The sequence below is a fragment of the Tachyglossus aculeatus genome, chromosome 16, assembly GCF_015852505.1.
Source record: "Tachyglossus aculeatus isolate mTacAcu1 chromosome 16, mTacAcu1.pri, whole genome shotgun sequence".
Classification (NCBI taxonomy): domain Eukaryota; kingdom Metazoa; phylum Chordata; class Mammalia; order Monotremata; family Tachyglossidae; genus Tachyglossus; species Tachyglossus aculeatus.
In genome coordinates, this window is record NC_052081.1 from 26,552,196 (window position 1) to 26,569,436 (window position 17,241).

The window sequence follows — 17,241 nt, forward strand, 5'->3', positions numbered from 1 at the left end:
TCGGAAGGGTCTGTCAGAAATCAATCAATCAATCAATCGTATTTATTGAGCGCTTACTGTGTACAGAGCACTGTACTAAGCGCTTGGGAAGTACAAGTTGGCAACATAATGGGAAGTCATTTTTTTTAATCCCAAGGTGAAACCAGAAACAAAGTTCAGTAACCTTTGAAAACTAACTTCAACATTTTCCAAACAGTTTACTTAGCTAAAAATGTGCAGTGTGAATAAATTAACCATAACCATAGAATTTGGAAATCACTTTTTCAGGACTTAAAGAGGTGTTTTGAAAGCTCAAGTTCTACTTTCCTTTCAGTTCCACAAGGCACATTTTAGATTCTCAATGGGAAACTGGGTTTCTTCAGAAATTCCTCAGACAGCAGAGCCAAACCAACAAAATCCCTCTTGGGTGTGAAACGAGCATGTGGTAAACCAAAGGGTGAAGCCTAGAAAATTGAACTTTCCCTTGGGCAATTGTTCCGAATCATTAATGAGCCCGTTGTTGGGTGGGGACCGTCTCTACATGTTGCTGACTTGTACTTCCCAAGCGCTTAGTACAGTGCTCTGCACACAGTAAGTGCTCAATAAATATGACTGAATGAATGAATAAGAGAGAAAGGGTATCTTCTAAGGCAAACAAGCTCCTGTCTCACCTTTCTTTCAGCTGAAGGTATGACACTGTGAAAGGGAAAGGTAAAAAAAACTTGGGAAAGGAGAGCATTTAGCAAAGCTCGTATTTATTGAGCACCTACTATGTTCAGAGCACTGTATTAAGTGCTTGGGAGAATACGATACAATAGAATTAGCAGACTTGTTCGCTGCTCATAGCAAGCTTACAGTATAGATGGGGAGACAGGCATTAATATGAATAAATAAGTAATTTATAACGTATATTTTAAAGATATGTACATAAGTGCTATGGGCTTTGGGAAGCCCACAAGGAAACAGCATGGCTCAGTGGAAAGAGCATGGGCTTGGGAGTCTGAGGTGATGGGTTCTAATCCTGGCCTCGCCGCTTGTCAGCTGTGTGATTTTGGGCATGTCACTTAACTTCTCTGTGCCTCAGTTGCCTCAAGACTGTGAGCCCCACATTGGACAACCTGATCATCTTGTATCCTCCCCAGCGCTTAGAACAGTGTTTTGCACATAGTAAGTGCTAACAAATGCCATTATTATTATTATTATTATTGTTATTATTATTTGGGGCGGGGTGAATATCAAATGTCAAAAGGAACATCTTCTGAGCCTTGAGAAAAAGAGCTCAGGTTCAGTAAGATGTTGAATTTTGACTTGAAAAAAATGTTTTTTCTACTTTAGTATTGATAATTATAGTAGTAGTAGCAGCAGTAGCAGTCATCATGGTATTAGTAATAGTAAGAGCGTGTATTAAGTATGCACTGGTTGCAGTGTTTTGTGCTAAGCACTTGGGAAATTCAAAACTAAGAAGTGATGTGGTCCCTGACCACGAGGATCTTACACCCTAATGGGGGAGAAGAGACATAAAATATTTATAGAGTAATCAAAATAAATCATAGAATGTACAACTGAATAAACACCTTGGGCAAATCACTTTATTTCGGGCCTCAGTTTCCTCATTTGTAAAATGGGGATAAAATATCAATTCTCCTTTACTCTTAGAGACACTCTTATGGGGTGTCCCCATACAAAACACAGTTGAAAGGTTAAGTACTCACTGTGCAGCTTAGAGAGCTTTTTGGGACCAACTCTCATCCCCCACACCAAAAATAAATACAAAAATAAATAAATAAAGCAAAACCACAACTTTTTACTTCAATCATGGAATTTTATCTGCATTACCCCAAATTTACTTCTCCACTCTCCATTTCATACTGCCCGTAATAGATAAGCTAGGGAGTTACACTGGAATGGAACCATTGATCTCTTCAGAAGTACAGTGCCTGGAACTTCGTAAGTGCTTATCAAATACCATTAACAAACAAACAAAACTAACGATTGAGAGTGATCATACAACCATCCCTAGGAGTTTCTCAAAGAATTATCCAGATAAAATAGAAATACTGAAAGGGTAGGGGTGGATGCATTTGATTTGCTCACTTAAAAATAGGTGTTTCTTTCAAGCTCTGCAGAAATGCAGCTTATGCCAGAAATGGGTGTAGATATCAAATGGAGACAAGCCCAGAGATCCCTCTCAGGATGGCACCTGGAGAGTTTCCAGTATCCTACCAGTCTCGACTATGGGAGGGAAAGTCAAGAAAAGCCATATCGATTCCATTCCTAGCTTGGGCAGTGGCTAGCGAGTGGAAGACAATCTGCTACAAGTCAAAACTCTCCTGTGCTGGGCAGCAGCGGCATGGGAGAGAGTCGAGGGGAGAGACTCAAGTTTTCTGTGAGGAAGAAGGCAATGGCAAACCATTTCTGTCTTTTGACCAAGAAAACTCTCTGGATCCACTACCAGAACGATTGCAGATGAAGGTGGGGCGTTCTGGGAGAGATGTGTCCATGGAGTCGCTAGGGGTCAGAGACAAGAAGCCCAGAAGTGGAGATCATATAGGCCCCACGAGCTAACTTGAAGAGCCTCTGGATACTTAAAAAATGATTTGTTGGAAAAATGTTGAGTGCAGAGAATATATCTTGCGGGTAAGTCTTTCTTGCGTTCAAACAGTTTTTTGGGAAGCGTGCACTATAACAAAATAACAGAGCTAGTGGATGCATTCCCTGCCACAAGGAGTTTACAGTCTAGAGGGGCATGGTCAGTGAGAGGACAAAACAAAATATGGTTGGGGACCAGTGAGAAAAAATAGTGCTTTTGAGGGCAACTTTCATCCCAGGAGCTCCAGTGACATGATTCAGTGGCCATTCGGGCAACTGCCAAAGTAGAACATGGCCGCAATTGTTTATTTTAATGGTATTTGTTAAGCACTTACTATGTGCCAGGCACTGTATTAAATGCTGGGGTAGATATAAGACCATCAGGTTGTACACAGTCCCTGTCCCACGTGGGGCTCATAGTCTTAAACCCCATTTTACAGATGAGGTAACCGAGGCTTAAAGAAGTGGTGACTTGCCCTTCTGACTCTATGCTCTATCCACTAAGTCATTCTGCTTCTCACAGCTTCTTTAAAAGCCATAAAGACACTCAGATGCCGGCTGCTGGTAGATGAAGCCCAGGTATGCTTTGCTCATTTTTCCAGTGACCAATTTACCTTTTCCAAAGTATCAACGAAGGCCCAGTGGGTTAGTCACAAATGCTCCCTATCAGTATTTGGATTGCACAATTAAAAGAGGAAAAGCAAGAAACTAGGAGAAGCAGCACGGCTTAGTGGCAAGAGAGTGGGCTTGGGAGTCAGAGGTCGTGCGTTCTAATCCCGGTTCCGCCATTTGTCTGCTGTGTGACTTTGGGCAAGCCATTTAACTTCTCTGTGCCTCAGTTACCTCATCTGTGAAATGGGGATTTAGACTGTGACCCCCTCGTGGGACAACCTGATTACCTTGTAAACTATCCCAGTGCTGCACACATAGTAAGCACTTAACAAATAACATTATTATTATTATTATTACTAAAAGGGATGTGAAATATGGGGTCTGGAGCAAACTGGATACAAGGGGGTTTAGAGAAGTGCTTAAAAGATGATGAAAAATTGTTAAAATGCTTCCTATGAGAAAAAGATGAAAAGAACAGAAATCTTTCAGCCTAGAGAAGAGGAGGCTGGGTAGCAATTTAATAATTAGCTTCAAAATAGGAACGACCTTCACTCAGACAACAGGGGCAGCTGTTGGGAACACCCATCTCCCCACCCTCTCCCAAAGGCATAGATAGAATAAATGAGCTCAAATTGCAGCATAACATTTAGATTAGCTATAAAGAAGAATTTCTTGACAGTGAAAGTTGCTACATTTAAGAAAGGTTTACTGAAAGATGTTATGGAATTTTCCTCTCTGGGCTCCTTTAAAGTTAAAATAAGGGTCTGACTTTCCAGGTGTGAGGACACTGATGTGACAGATTTTTTTCTACATTTTATTATTTCTTTAGGGCATTTGTTAAAAGCTTACTACATGCCAGGCACTGTACTAAGCGCTGGGGTAGATTCTAGATCATCAGGTTGGACACAGTCCCTGTCCCACGTGGGACTCACAGTCTTAATCCCCATTTTATAGATGTGGTAACTGAGGCCCAAAGAAGTTGAGTGACTTGCCTAAGGTCACATAGCAGACAAGAGGCAGAGTCAAGATTAGAAGCGAGTTCCTTCTGACTCCCAAATCCATGCTCTATCCACTACCCCGTGTTTACATCCCTAAGATTCCAAGATTCCATTATAAACTTGTTCTAAAAGCTCAAATCGAGGTAAACATAATAATAATAATAATAATTTTGGTATTTGTTAAGCACTTACTATGTGCAAAGCACTGTTCTAAGCGCTGGGTGATCAGGTTGTCCCACGTGGGGCTCACAATGTTAATCCCCATTTTACAGATGAGGTAACTGAGGCACAGAAAAGTGAAGTGACTTGCCCAAAGTCACACAGCTGACAAGTGGCGGAGTCAGGATTTGAACCCATGACCTCTGACTCCAAAGCCTGGGCTCTTTTCACTGAGCCACGCTGCATAGAAGCACATGATATCCACTCAATTCAAGGAAAATATTACATGCCCAAGTTTTACATTTTGAGGATTCTAACCAAATGTCATGTAAGGCTTTTGTCATAATAAATGTCTTTGTGACACAATTATTTCCAAGGCCTTGAAAGAAGTGAAAATGAGAGTAAACACTGTATAGCTCAGTGTCAGCATTTCTGTCTGCATGCCGAGTATTCCCTTGAGGGCAAAGAGCTTGCCATTTCCCATATTTGTAGTCTATTTTAATGTCTGTCTTTTCCTGTAAACTAAGTGCCTTGTGGGCAGGGATCCTGTCTACCAACTCTATAATACTGTACTATCCTAGGCACAGAGAGAAGCAGCGTGGCTTAGTGGAAAGAGTCCAGGCTTGGAAGTCAGAGGTTGTGGGTTCTAATCACGGTTCCAACGCTTGTCTGCTGTGTGACCTTGGGCAAATCACTTAACTTCTCTGTGCCTCAGTTACCTCATCTGTAAAACAGGGATTAAAAGTGGGAGCCCTATGTGGGACAATCTGATTACCGTGTATCTACCCTAGCGCTTAGAACAGTGCTTGGCACAGAGTAAGCACTCAACAAATACCATAGTTATTATTATTATTATTATTCAATGAATACCATTGATTGATTGATTGATGCTGTACTTTGTACTCTCCCAAAGGCTTAATACAGTTCTCTGAACACAGTAAGTGCTCAATGAAGACCACTGATCGATTGAATTATACACTAAGGAAACCCTTCTCTCAAAAATCAGGATACACTGTGATTTTTGGATTCATCCTATTCTGTTTTCATTTCTCCATCAAGTATATAAGTACTGTTATGAAAAGAGTCAAAGAACTAGTTAATACAAGAGGCATCAGGTAGCAAACTATTCATGATACCCATGGGTCTTTCAGCTATTTGTTAGCCACTAACTCACTTAATTTTGCATAGTTTAGCACATTATAAGATTTGTGCTAAAAGTGATGTCAGACGCCATCAGAAACCACTTCAGAAAATCATTGCCTGTAGCCAGATCAAAAGGTGAACACCTGGAAGCTAGCACTGCTAAGGAAAACAGAATAAATCATGTTTTCTTCTCCATCTTTTAGCTATTTGTTCTTTTTGCCTTTAAAGAATGTCCGCATTTTATTAACAACCTTTTAAACTACTTCACTCCTTTTGGAAAAATACACAGATTTTTTTTTCCTTTTAAGAGCGACAATTTGCCCAACAAAAGTGCCTACTTTGATACTATTTATTCAGGATTTTCTTACTCTGTTTCAGTTGTCTAATTATTTTCATATTTGAGACCAATAGCCTTTCTACAATTTAGTAATTATATATCTATGGTTTTGTTTATGGAAAGGCATATACCCAGAGAGCACGCTCTCTCTCTCCCTCTCTCCCTCTCTCTTTCTTAGGATTCAAAAATTACATAAAGATGGTGAGTTTTTAGCCATGCAGGGCGGCATGGCTGAAAAAGTGATTTGTGACTGACAGTCCAACCTACACCGCTCCACAGTGTCCTTTTCAGGGCTGACGTGTTTGCCATTTTCCACTACACCACACTGCTTCTCACGTCGCCGAGTTATTCTTCTTGTTATTACTCCCTCCTGCCAGACCAGTGACCAATCCAGCCTGGCTGCCTCCTGACACTGAATCATAAAATAATGATAGTAGTAATTATGGTACTTGTTGAGCACTTACTATGTGCTGAGCACTGTTCTAATCTCCGGAGTAGACACAAGGTAATCAGGTTGAACACAGTCCTTGTCACAAATGGTGCTCACACTCCTAATCCCCATTTTACAGATGAGATAACTGAGGCCCAGGAAGTGAAGTGACTTGCCCAAGGTCCTTCTGACTCTCAGGCCCGTGCTCTACCCACTAAGCCACGATGGGATAGAAGCTTCCAAGCCGTTAGTTCCAATCCAAGATTGTGCATGGATGTCCTGAGCAGTATAAGGCCTCCCCACTCTAAGACTTGCTCTCAATACTTCAGATTGCTGATTTTGTCCCCCTCTAGACTGTAAGCTCCTTATGGGCAGGGAACGGGTCTGCTAATTCTGCTGTATTGTACTCTCCCAGGTGCTTAGTACAATGCTCTGCCCCTAGTAAGTGCTCAGTAAATACCAAGGATGAATTGATTGGTCATTTACCGTTGCTTTGTTTCCTGTAATTGTTCTGTTAGAGAAGCAGTGTGGCCTAATGGATAGAGCGCTGGCCTGGGAGTCAGAAGGACGTGAGTTCTAATCCCAGCTTGGTCACTTGTCTGCTGTGTGACCCTGGGCAAGTCACTTTACTTCTCTGTCCCTCAGTTCCCCTATCTGTAAAAGGGAGAATAAGACTGTGAACTCCATGTGGGACAGGGACTGTGTTCAACTCAATTTGCTTATATAATAATAATAATAATAATGATGGCATTTGTTAAGCACTTACTATGTGCAAAGCACTGTTCTAAGCGCTGGGGAGGTTACAAGATGATCAGGTAGTTTCATGGGGGGCTCACAGTCTTAATCCCCATTTTACAGTTAAGGGACCTGAGGCACAGAGAAATTAAGTGACTTGCCCAAAGTCACACATCTGAAAATTGGAGGAGTGGGGATTTGAACCCATGACCTCTGACTCCAAAGCCCGGGTTCTTTCCACTGAGCCAAGCTGCTTCTCCTTATCTACCCCAGTGCTTAGTACAGTGCCTGGCACATAGTAAGCCTTAATGATTATTATTATTATTATTAATAATAGTAACAACATTACTGGTTGCCCATGTAAATTGGGAGCCCATAGTGGGGAAGGGACCTTGCTCTCGACCGTGTGCCCGTTGTTGGGTAGGGACCGTCTCTGTACGTTGCCGACTTGTACTTCCCAAGCACTTAGTACAGTGCTCTGCACACAGTAAGCGCTCAATAAATACGATTGAAAGAATGAATGAAATGGTCTTTCTACCTTGCAATCACCCCAACATACAGCAGGGGCTTCCTTTATTTAATAAGCAGTAAATAAACCCTATGATTTCTACTAGAAGGTGCTCCTGGGATTTGTATTTTCTGGGTAAAAACAAATTCCAAGTGCCAAATATGGGCACCTGTGTGTTTGAAGGGCTTCTCCATATTCCTCAACCCCAGGATTCCCTTGTAAAGATCCACTTGAAGCAGCATGGCTCAGTGGAAAGAGCCCAGGCTTTGGAGTCACAGGTCATGGGTTCAAATCCTGGCTCCACCATAGTCAGCTGTGTGACTTTGGGCAAGTCACTTAACTTCTCTGTGCCTCATCTATAAAATGGGGATTAAGACTGTGAGCCCCACCTGGGACAACCTGATGATGATGATGATAATGGCATTTGTTAAGCGCTTACTACAGGCAAAGCACTGTTCTAAGCGCTGGGGAGGATACAAGGCGATCAGGTTGTCCCACAAGGGGCTCACAGTCTTAATCCCCATTTTCCAGATGAGGGAACTGAGGCACAGAGAAGTGAAGTGACTTGCCCAAAGTCACACAGCTGACAATTGGCAGAGCAGGGATTTGAACCCATGACTTCTGACTCCCAAGCCCGTGCTCTTTCCATTGGGCCATGCTGCTTCTCTGATCACCTTGTAACCTCCCCAGTGCTTAGAACAGTGCTTTGCACATAGTAAGCACTTCATAAATGCCATTATTATTATTATTATTATCAAGATCCTAGGCCTTGAACTAGATTGCCTTTCTGGCAGTTTCATCAACAGCAAGATAGGCTGGCTCCGCCTAGGCCCTCTCAATGGGCCACAGGTGAGGGGAACAATTCTCTTTGCACATTAAGGCAGGTAAGGACTTCTAAGAAGCTCTCCCCCAAGAGACTGTCCCAGAGATCAGAAGGGAAATTGGGTTAGATCTGCTCTAAATAACCAAGTCATTACTATTTCTCACCAGGTCTACTAGTTACGGTCACATAATGATGATGATGGAAATGATAATAACGATAGATCGTACTTACTGTATGATAAACAAGGTAGAATCCTGCGTATAGGTGTCAATAGAAGCAAACTCTAAGTACATGTGGTGGACTCTGCTTTTTAGCAGAAGTCAGAGCTAGATATTTTTAAAGCGGTGTGGGGAAAAGGGATATGATGTGGTGAAAATGAAAACTTCAAAGAAATTTTAGAGTTTGAAAGTGGTTTATCTGAAATTTGGTGAACTTTATACGCTATTGCATTCATACATCTAGGCTGCAGCGTTCAAAAAGGGATGGTTTGTTTGAAATTATGTCCCAAAAATGTGGTTCCACTTTAACTTTTAAAAAACAAATGGTTTGGGGGCCTTAAGGAAAAGGCAAATGTGGAAAGAAGAGAATACTTTTTGCTTTATGTTCAGTCCTTACTATTCAGAGCAATTTGGTTCAAGTTGCCAGTGATAATTACATCTTTAATTGCAATTTATCCAATGTCTCCTATATTTTCTCTGACCTCAAGGGGGGCATTCAAAATGTCCCAAGAAATTCTTATTCCTCTAAAAAGTGACATTTCCTGCCTTTGCACGGATGCTTCTTAAAGGTAGTTCCTTCCTTGTGTTATGCCGAGTAAGTATTATGCACTGAACCACAACTGTTTTGTTCCTTTGCTGAAGGACAACTCAATTACACTGAGTGGATCTCATTCTGTATCAAGAGGAAATACAATATTCTGGCTAGGTCTACTCAAAACCGATGTATCCAAGAAAGCCACATTATTTGCCCCTCGTTATGATTCTCTCCTCTTCACACTGTCTACAAGCCTGAAATGAAACAAGTGTGGGTAAACACACAGTTAGGCAGATGCGCTTGATCCAGAAATGCTCTGGCAGCAGTGGGAAGACACTTTTAAAAATAATAAATAGATGGTATTTCCAAGGAAGAAAGGGGAAGTGGTGAGAGTAGTGTAAGTCATGGTATTTACTGTGTGCTTACTGTGTGCAGAGCACTGTACTAAGTGCTGGGAAATTATACACAGGTGAGAAGTAGACATGTCCCTGTTCTTTGGGGGGATCAAACTCTAAAAATCAAAAAGGGGGAAGGAAACTGGTATCAGACCCCTAAGGAGAGGTGAAACAAAACACAAAACACTCCTTCCTTGGACTTAGAATGTGAGCCCCGTGTGTGACAGTGATTGTGTCCAACCTGATTATCTTCTATCTATCCCAGTGCTCACTATAGTACATAGTGGTACATAGTGAGAGCTTGATTGGTACCATTTTTTTTAATTCATAAATTTTAAACAGCCAATGTAATGACAGAAATAAGTTTCAGTAGTGTATTAGGTTTTGTTCTGGGGTAGAGATGAGATAATCAGGTCAGACACAGCCCCTGTCCCACTTCAGGCCCTGGGTCTGAGTAGGAGGGAGTAGGACTTAATCTCCATTTTACAGATGAGGAAACTAAACTATGGAGAAGTTAAATAACTTGTCCAAGGTCACAAAGCAAATGAGTGGCAGAGTTGGAATTAGAACTCAGGTCCTCTGACTCCCAAGGCCCGTGCTCTTTCCAGGCCCATGCTCTTCTCACTCGGGTACTAGGTTTCTTCGCTTCCCCTCTACTTTCATGCGGTGGAGATATTTCCCATCCCATTTCTATGATTCTGGAATTCTCTTGTCCATTCAGGCCACAAAGGTAAATTATACTAATTTACCTTGCCTGTTGGATTGTTAACTCTTCAAGGTCAGGGATTATGTTTTATACCTTTTTATGTTCCCTGATTAAATACCATTTAGAGAAGCAACGTGGCCTTGCAGAAAGAGCATGGGCCTGGGAGTCAGAGGACCTGGGTTCTAATCCCACCTCTGCCATTTGCCTGCTGCGTGATGTTGGGGATGTCACTGCACTTCTCTGTGCCTCAGTTTCCTCATCTGTATAACAGAGATTCAATATCTGTTCTCCCTCCTGCTCAGACTGTGAGCTCGACGTGGGACAGAGACTGTGTCCAACCTGATTATCTTAAATCTACCCCAGCATTTAAGTATACTGCTTGGCACAGAGTATGATCTTAACAAATGCAATGCAATATCTGTCAAATGGGGATTAAGACTGTGAGCCCCACCTGGGACAACCTGAATACCTTGTATCTACCACAGTGCTTGGCACATAGTAAGCTTTTAAAAATACCAACATTATTATTATTAATATCGTCATCAACATCATCTTTGTCTTCCTCTTGCTTTCATGCACCACTACCCTTCCCTTTGGGTCTCTCTGCCCCTTACTTTCCTCTCTAGGTCTCTGTCCCTTTTTTTCTCTGCTCTCTGGGTCCCTGTTACTCTTTTCTTTCTGGATTTCTCCTCCTCTAGGTTTCTGTATTTTTTTTCCTTCTGTGGGACATCTGGCTTTAGGGAAATCTCTGGGAATACTTTCCTATGTCTCTGGGCTTTTCTGACCGTATCTCTGGTTGTTCCTCGTCTTGCTAGCTAAGGTCTGGTGAATCTCCAGAAGGACCAGTTTCAGACATTCAACCCCCCAAAGGTGGAGAAAAATCTGCCACCCTCCTCACTCCTTCCCTAGCAGCTGTTCCTCAATTGATAATAATAATAATAATAATAATAACTCTGGTATTTGTTGTGTCAGACACTCTACTAAGCTCTGGGGAGGATACAAGTAAGTCAGGTTGGACACAGTCCCTGTCCCAAGTGGGGCTCACAGTCTTAATCCCCATTTTACCGATGAAGGAACTGAAACACAGAGAAGTTAAGTGACTTGCCTAAGGTCACATAGCAGATAAGTGGTTTAGTCAGGATTAGAACCCAGGTCCTCTGACTTTCAGGCCCATGCTCTATCCACTAGGCTATGCTGCTTCTCCAATTGAGCATCCTGATCCTGAGTAGCTTGCCTCTGGGACCCCGAGAAGCAGCGTGGCTCAGTGGAAAGAGCGTGGGCTTGGGAGTCAGAGGTCATGGGTTCTAATCCCAGCTCCACCACTTATCAGCTGTGTGGCTTTGGGCAAGTCACTTAACTTCTCTGTGCCTCATCTGGAAAATGGGGATTAAGACTGTGAGCCCCTTGTGGGACAACCTGATTACCTTGTATCTCCCCCAGCACTTAGAACAGTGCTTGGCACATAGTAAGTGCTTAACAAATACCAAAATTATTTATTATTATTATGTCCCACTGTAGCTTTGGTTCCTAAGCAGTAGACTTCTCTGGGAAGACAGGAAGCAGCAGTGGCGATGTTTGGGAGGGGCTGAAGTTCATTCAATTGCATCTATTGAGCGCTTACTGTGTGCAGAGCACTGTACTAAGCACTTGGGAGAGTACAATGCAACAATAAACAGACACAATCCCTGCCCACAATGAGCTGGTGGTAATCAGCTGAGGCAGTAGCAGCCATATTCTGGAGGACCCAAAGCAGTCACTCCCATTACGTGGCACCTTCAGGCAATGGTTTACCTCTCTTACAGTCTGAAACAGAACCTGCTCTCTTGCTGCTTGTCTCTCTTTTCTCCCGCCCCGTAAAACTTGCCTTTATAGAAGCCCGTTATATTTCCATGTTTAAAATGAAAAGTTGGCAAAGAAGGTCCCTGCCCCACATTATATGACATCATGACGTTACAATCTGAGCCTTGTATCATGCTCCGTCCAAAGTGCTTAGTACAGTGCTCTGCACACAGTAAGCGCTCAATAAATATGATTGAATGAATGAATGAATGAACTCTAAAAGTCTCTGCAGTTTCTGATAGTTGTAAAGAAGGGTGAATAGATGGTGGTAAATAATTCATAAGCATATCCCTTCTGGTGGTCCTCCAAAGCAAAAGGTATAAAGAGAGATCAATCATTTGAAACCTGTAATATAATCCTTATATATTTCAGTGAATGGATTGAATTAGTTAAAAAAAAAAGGGAAATTGTTTCTTGAAACCATGAATTCACAACTACAAAGCCCATTTTTGCTTTGCCATTATTAATACAATAAGAGGTTTGACTTTCACCCTAGGATCATAAACATGGAAAACATTAACAGTTTTATATTGACATGTTCTGAGCCTCTCTCTTTCATATTAAAGTGTTGGAGTGCATGATAAATCTGGAGAAGTCCAAATGCTGCAGAGTGAAGTTAAACCATTTTCTCATATAGGCTAAGATCAAGGAAACATTGTAATCCAAATGAATACAATTCCAGGAAAGAAAGTGTATACTATAAACCAAAACTAAATTGCTAGGAAATTACAGAAATCTCTTTGTTTTTCCTTTTTATTAATGAAAGTTGAAAATCTCTGCTTTAGAATAAGCTGTGTTCAACCTGATTAGCTTGTATCTACTCCAGTGCTTAGTACACAGAGCAAGCGCTTAACAAATACCATTAAAAAAACAAACAAAAAACCACTTGAGTAGTTACAAGATATTCATGTTGAATGCACTCAATGTTCCACATGGGGCTCACAGTCTTAATCCCCATTTTACAGATGAGATAATTGAGGGGCAGAGAAGTTCAGTGACTTGCCCAAGGTCACAACAACAAAGTGGTGGATCTGGGATTAGAACCCAGGACCTCTGATTCCCAGGCCCATTCTCTTTCCATCTGGCCACACTGCTTCTAAAGTCTTGTCTTTCTTGCTCCTGACCCTTTGCTCTCTCCCGCCTGGAATTTCTTCCCTTTTCACATCTGGCAGACCACTGCTCTACCCAACTTCGAGGTGCTTCGGAAATCACATTTCTTCCAAAGACTTTGCTGATCAATTTCTCATCCCTCCTCCCCTATTTCCCTCACTACTGACACTTCAAAACTTTCGTGTCACCTAAGCATTGGACATTTATACTCCATACCAATGCATTCATCTACAAATATTACATTCTATAGCTTCCTCCTACCTATAATTTATTTTAGTATCTGTCTCCCCCTTTAGATAGTAAGTTCCTTGAAGGCAAGCATCATTCTACTAATGATATTGTAATAATAATAATAATAATGGTATTTGTTAAGTGCTTACTATGTGCAAAGTACAGTTCTAAGCACTGGGGAGGTTACAAGGTGATCAAGTTGTCCCACGTGGGGCTCACAGTTTTAATCCCCATTTTACAGATGAGGTCACTGAGGCACAGAGAAGTTAAGTGACTTGCCCAAAGTTACACAGCTTTCAGTTGACGGAGCCGGGATTTGAGCCCATGACCTCTGACTCTAAAGCCCGGGCTCTTTCCACTGAGCCACGCTGCTTGTACTCCCCCAAATGCTTAGCTCAGTGCTCTGTGTGGAGTAAGCACTAAATGAATATTATTGATTGATTGATAACTATAAGCTGATATCTATTTCATTGCATCCTGTTACCCAGTTGAAACAGAGTGGCCAAATAACCGTATGTAGACAAGGATCTTTGTGTAAACTGAATAAGAAAGAACTTAAGTAATACCACAATTATGGATAACAATGTTAATTTTGATGAATGATATTTTTATACCAAATTCACCAGAGAATTTATTTATTTAGACTCTTTAGAACATTTACTTGGATGGTTACTTGACGTTTAACATTTTCTGCTTGAAAATAAATTCACCTTTACATAGATTTGAAGTGATACATACCCTGAATATAAATTAATATTTCACATTGCACTCACTGTGGCTATCTGGCATGCACCATTAAGATGTAATAAATAGAAGTATTAAATGTTTGCTCCGCGAGGTCTTTTCTTGAACTTAAGCATAAGTTATCTAAACAGTTGAAAAAAGATTTATAGTTATGAAGAGACCTATATGTCAAGGAAAGTTTTATGATATGTTCCATAATAAATTAGCAATAAATGGATACAGGTGACTGTGGAATTTATGGCCTTTAATGTTTTAATACAGCTCTAAAGAAAAACCAATTATTAAGGTCCTAAAGGGTAATACAAGAATACCATCTACAAATTGTCAAATTAAGGAGTAGTTACTAGGTATGTGAGCAGAGGAGCATTTTATTCTGAGCAACTGAGGAGGCAGATACAAATAAATTCAAGAAAACTAGATAACCTCAGGCTTTACGTCGGCTCAAAAAGCATTACGTATAAAGCTTTCCCTTCTGCTTCAAAAAATCAGTTTCTCTGTCCTTTAAGGAAGTACCTATATAATTTATAAAATCAATTAATTTATTTTAGATTGTGTATTGAGTTTCTTTCCCTGATATTCTTAGCTTAAATGAGAATGTTAGGCCCCAACATTTTCTGCCACTGAAAAAGGAATCAACTTGGAGCTAGTGCTTTTAATGAAGAGGAACATTCCTCCCTGTCTTTTCAATAGAGTATTTCATCTGAAGTACTGGCATCATTTAATAGTGGCCATTTCAAATTTTAACCCCACACTTTCAGTCCAGGAGATGCGAGTATTTTCGAGGCTGTTTTGTTGGAGTGAAATTTTCAGCCAAAGATTCAGCATTGGCCATGATGGGAGTTTAGCTGCACAAAAGTCACATAAGGGCAGCAAATGTTAGAGGAAGTCTGTGAGCTTGTTTTGGGCAGGAATTGCATCTGCTTACTGACAAGTGCTTAGTACAGTGTTTTGCATACAGTAAGCACTCAATTAATATGATTGAATGAGTCAATCGATCGCTTTTCCTCTTACTTCTGGTCATTGTAGAAATCTCCGAACTTCTCTCCTTCTATCTTTCCTCTTCCACCGTTTCTTCTTCACCTCCACTCCCGTGCCTCACTGCTACATTTGTGGCCACAAAGTAATCCCTAAATCGAGCCAAGGAAGCTGGATTAATGATAATAGTAGTAATAATAATGATTAGTGGTATTTGTTAAGTGCTTACTGGGTGCCAGGTACTTTACTAAGCACTGGGGCGGATACAGGCAAATGGGGTTGGACACAGTCCCTGTCCCACATAGGGCTCCCAGTCTCAATCTCCATTTTACAGATGAGGTAACCGAGATACAGAGAAGTGAAGCGACTTGCCCAAGGTCACACAGCAGGCAAGTGAAAACTCAGCCTAGCATTTTCCAGGTCACACGTACACTTAGTTACGGATGCACGTCCATTGCATTGAAAAATGAGGCTGAGAATGCTAACTGGTATGTAGGAACTGATAGATTAAAAGAAGAAAAACTGTCCTGTCACTTCTGCTCAATTTCTAAAGAATAAGTATCTTGTAAGTGCCGACAACCTAAAGACAGAATAATAATAATAATAATAGCATTTGTTAAGTGCTTATTATGTGCAAAGCACTGTTCTAAGCGCTGGGGGGGATACAAGGTGATCAGGTTGTCCCACATGGAGCTCACAGTCTTAATCCCCATTTTACAGATGAGGGAACTGAGGCTCAGAGAAGTTAAGTGACTTGCCCCAGGTCACTCAGCAGAGATGTGGCGGAGCCGGGATTAGAACCCATGACCTCTGACTCCCAAGCCTGTACTCTATCCATTACGCCTGCACTGAAGCGCTCAAGTACTGACTTCTGTCCTCCTCAGCATTCACACACTTTCATTAAATTTCATATTCCATTATTTATTTTGATTGCTCTGCAATTATTTCTGTGCCTCTATCTCCCATTAGAGAGGAAGCTCCTGAAGGACAGGGAATGTATCGCTTACTCGCTTTGTACTTTCCAAGTGTTTAGGAGACTGTGCCGCAACTAGTAAGGGCTCAATAAATGCGAGGACTATAACAACTTCTGAAGCATTAGCTGTCAATCATGCAGACCTCCAGGGCAACCAGATGGTGTGTGTGCATTGAGCATCTCTTTCACAGACCCAATGCCTAGCCTCCACAAACTCATCCCAGCATTCTCCAGGTCACACGTACACGTAGTTATGGACGCACGTCCATTGCATTGAAAAATGAGGCTGAGAATGCTAACCTGTGTGTAGGAACTGATAGATTAAAAAAAGAAAAACTGTCCTGTCACTTCTGCTCAATTTCTAAAGAATAGGTATCTTGTAAGTGCCGACAACCTAAAGACCAAACCTATATATCAGGCATAGATGTTAAATGAATTGTTCACAGGATGAATGAGCTGAAATATATTGAACCTCCCATGCAATAGAAAGCAGTGCCATTGTTAATCCAGTTCTAGATTTGATCGGGTGTCAGAAAAATGTCAGAGCCCCACAGAATCCATTTTGAGCACTAGTTAAAGAGAACAAGGTCATCAGGGTGCACTTCCTTCCACTCACCCCTTCTGGATTTCCACCCCAAAAGGAAACTAAACCGAGGCCAGGTTTCACGGAAAGTGGAAGGTAGCCATTAATAATACTTGGAAGTTTTGCAGCAATTTTCATCTGTGGGTCTCAAAGTCCATTAGAAACGTGATTGAATCTCTAGCACTCCCATGGGGTAACGGAGGACGGCAAAACCTAAGAACTGGCTGGCCTATTTCTGACGTGTGACTGATTTGGCAATATCCCAAGATAATTATTCACTGGGACACACAAATGCTAGTGTTTGACTAGAAAAGCAGAAAAATCTTCCCCATGAATTTCTTTTTGACAAGGTTATTGACTCATGAGGTGAATTCAGCTCTCAGACAAGTCACCTTACATTCCTTTCTACAGAAGTGATGAGGCACGCTCAAATTATTTATTTGTCATTTAGAGCATTGTGGACAGGGAACCTGTATTCCAACTCTATTATACTGTACTTGCCCAAACAGTACGCTGCTCTGCTCATGGCAAGAGCTCGATAAATCAGGTCGGAAAGAGTCCCTTTCCCACACAGTTTACATAGGAGGGAGAACAGGTATTGAATCTTCATTTTTCAGGT

At 41.4% G+C, this 17,241-nt stretch overlaps 1 non-coding gene across 1 annotated transcript; it reads left to right on the top strand.

The window, feature by feature from the left end:
* The first annotated feature begins 2,161 nt into the window (after positions 1-2,161).
* On the top strand, positions 2,162-2,299 carry LOC119938869. Its single transcript, XR_005454565.1, has one exon. It is a non-coding gene; the product is annotated as a small nucleolar RNA SNORA7 (small nucleolar RNA).
* Positions 2,300-17,241: the final 14,942 nt, after the last annotated feature.